The sequence below is a fragment of the Penaeus monodon genome, chromosome 17 (assembly GCF_015228065.2).
Source record: "Penaeus monodon isolate SGIC_2016 chromosome 17, NSTDA_Pmon_1, whole genome shotgun sequence".
In the NCBI taxonomy this organism is placed as follows: Eukaryota; Metazoa; Arthropoda; class Malacostraca; order Decapoda; family Penaeidae; genus Penaeus; species Penaeus monodon.
Genome location: NC_051402.1, coordinates 26,565,409 through 26,568,947, shown reverse-complemented (window position 1 = coordinate 26,568,947; position 3,539 = coordinate 26,565,409). Strand labels below are relative to the sequence as shown.

Genomic DNA, 3,539 nt, shown 5'->3' with positions numbered 1-3,539 from the left:
CACAATAGAGACCCAGTAATTTATTCACTCATACCTTACTATATATTTCACAGCTACACTTTGATATTTTAGTAAAGAATCCCTGGATTATAAAGCGCATATTAATTTTATTCACAGCTACTTATTCAAAAAAGAACCTCTCCGATTGTCATGTTTGACTGTCTAGTATTATTTGACATACCATTTTTATACCCAATTGCCAAATGACCAGACACAGTCATTTTTTCCATTGTCACTTGCCAAGGCAAGTTTCGAACCAGCAGCTAATTTCGGAAATAAGCAAGCGGAAAGCATGTAATGGACGGAAATAAGAGAACCTGAATACGTAAGCGATTATAGGACATCCATGCCAAATTGTTTACCCTTGCCTTGTGCAAAGTCTAGTACTGAGGGAAGGAACTTATGTTGAGCGTATAAACTGGGAAGTGGTTTGTTGTCGTACCGGAATCGCGGTATCCGTCGTGGTGTGGCACGGCTCATGTGAACGGCGGCTGGTGCCTCCGTTAATATGGTAAGTCAAGTGCTTTTGGCTTGGGCCATGAGGCGGGGCTGGTTCTAGTGATCCGGTCCTAGCGTAGCGCGGTCGAGGCCCCCAGGAAATCATCTGCGCGCAGTACAGTGATTTCATTGTAGTGTCAACCGAACGACACGATTCCGAACTGCATGCAGAACTACGTCGGCGATGCTGGGCTGTTGCGATACCGGCGTCCTGATCTGGATGCCCTCCGGGTCGGGAGTCCTCGGCAGCTCGTACATTGACCTCCTTCTGGGATCATTACGCTCGGACGAATCTTCTTCTGTGCCAAGCGACGTGGCTGAGATCATGCATGGCTTTGCGCGCCTGGTAGTCTGTGGTTCCGGCGATCTCACGCGCGGACTTTACTCGGTACTCTCTGCTGGGGCTGCGGCCGGGCCCCATGCGCGATGGCTTCGAATCCTGGCTCCTTTGGCCATAGGTCAGGAGTGCGGCGTCCCCCAACCTCGCGCCGCCATGGGGTCAGAGTTCCCGAGTGTCACATGTCCCGTAACCCGTAACCTCGGTCCGCAGTTCGCGGCCACGTGGACGTTCCAGCAGGTGTAGGGCCATCCCGGACCCATAGCCGGTGGTCACGATCGCCTTGGCCACATCCCCTCGTCACGGCCGGCTTGCGTTGCTCCACATGGCTGGCGAAGTCCCCTGTCGCGCCTTGAGGCTTCGGACTGGGCTCCCAGGAAGGTATCCGGTAATATCCTATGCGGATGGGAACGAGTGCTGGGGTCCTGACGATCCGGCGCTGCCACTCCTCTCTCTATGGAACGGAACTTCTCTCGTTCTCCTGACACCTCTCACGAGGAGAGACTGGTGGACTCGCTCCTTTAAAACACGTCAGAAAGAACATTAACATTTAACTTAATCATTTTTAATGTTATGGCTAAAGTACTGTGACACTTTCAGGCTCAATCACGGATGCTTACTGTGACATATTCAGGTGTTCAGGATGATTCTGTGACTATTCAGGTGTGTCAGGATGAATTGCTGCAAGAATCCCAACCGTTTTCTCTGGCATGCTGCATCTGGCGACAGGGCGGGGCCTTCCTCTCTGGTGAACGGGGCTGATGGGAGATGCTCGCGGGAGCCCGCGCGGGGGAGAGGTGGCGGCCTCGCGAGGGGAGCGTGATTGGCAGCACGAGGCCGTCCGCGGAAAAAAAATAGGGGACTGGCTGCGGGCGCCGCAGGCTTGGGGCGGCCCGCTTCGGGCCCTGGCCGGGCACCGAGAACTGGCCAGAGGGGACTCACGGGCCGCGCCACGAAGGCTGCACGGGATAAGGCTGGGCTCGCCTGCACCTCCATGCTGCCGTGGGGCCCTCCCACTCTCATCTGTCAAAGGTCAGTATGTCAGTATATCTTCCACTTACTGTGCTTCTATACCTTATAAAAACTGAGTTACATTTTGTAGATTATATTTTTTCGGACAGTATAAAGAGTGAGATGAGATAAATCACGCACGAAGCAGACCGCGCGCACCTACACGCGCGCACCCACACACTCCACACACTCAGACACACACACACACACACCACACACACACACACACACACACCCACACAACACACACACACACACACACACACACACACACACGCTGTGCGCGCGCACTCAGGTGAATGGAGTGCGAGAGGGCGTCGGCCGGCCATCGGGCGCGGCCGCGTGCTGTAGCATGCTCGGGCCCGCAAGGCTCTGTCCCGCGAAGCCGCCCTAACCTTCGCCTCACTTTCACAAATCAGGTAAATGCAAGTTTTGTCTCAAACTTTTTTTATCATTTCAATCGACCAGTTACGTTGATTTTGACCATACGTTGATTCGTCATCTCCTTCCTAATTCTTTTTTTTTTAATAATTGGCTGTATAAATTCCAAAAGCTATGATTCTTTAGTCAGGCTTTACAGAATTATAGCGACCAAAATATGTAACGACTGTCTTGAGAGTTAATAAAAAATATTTCAAATGTATGAACTGGCTTGTAAACAATTTTGGAGAAAATTATGCATCATAATTATACTGCCTTCCTATAAGGACCGGGCACCCGTCACGGCTGAGGGCGACTATCTGCTACAGTACATTCTGCACACGATCTAGGATTCATAGGAGACTGGCGACCTTGGGACGCTAGACGCAGGGATGGGCCCTCGTGTCCTGGTTCCCCTTCCCTGCCATTTCCTCCTGTCCTATGTTATTCGATGTACATTTCTCTTCTTGAGGAAAAAGACTGCATGTCAGCGAATTATGTACACAACCGTGTCTCAAACGTAGCTGGAACAGTTAAGCTCAGGAGTGCAAGTGAAAGTTTGAGTTTGTATCAACGGATTCGCACGGAGAGGGAGACCTACGCGGATGATCTCACCGACCGTGACGCGGCTTCCTCTTCGCCGGCCACGGGGCACGGCCCGCAGGGCTTTGGCCTGTTACACAACAATACATACCCGTGGGGAAGCCCCGTGTGTACTTTACTTCATGTATTCAATTTCCATTACAATGATATATGCAACACACACAAATTATGATTATATGAGTGTGTGTTTGTGTGTGGTGTGTATATATATATATATATATATATATTATATCTATATCTATATATATATATTATTCTATATATATATATTCTAGATATATATATATATATGTATATCATATACATACATATATACCATCTATATATCTATATATATAGATATATATATATCTATATATATATATATCTATATCTGTGTGTGTGGTGTGTGTGTGTGTGTGTGTGTGTGTGTTGTGTGTGGGTGTGTGTGTGTATGGTGTGTGTGTGGTGGTGCATATCTTCATATATCAAATAATATATAATATAATATATATATATATATAATCTATATATAATATATATTATATATATATATATATATATATATATAAATATATATATTACTATATATCTATATATATATATATATATTATAATGTATATGCATATATATTATCTTCTCATCTATCTATCTATCTATCTATCTATCTTCTACTATCTATCTATCTCT

The 3,539-nt window shown here is 47.1% G+C and overlaps 1 pseudogene; it reads right to left on the bottom strand.

Moving 5' to 3' along the window:
* Positions 1–358: 358 nt before the first annotated feature.
* LOC119583327 overlaps positions 359–3,539 on the bottom strand; it is a 3,809-nt pseudogene continuing 628 nt past the window's right edge.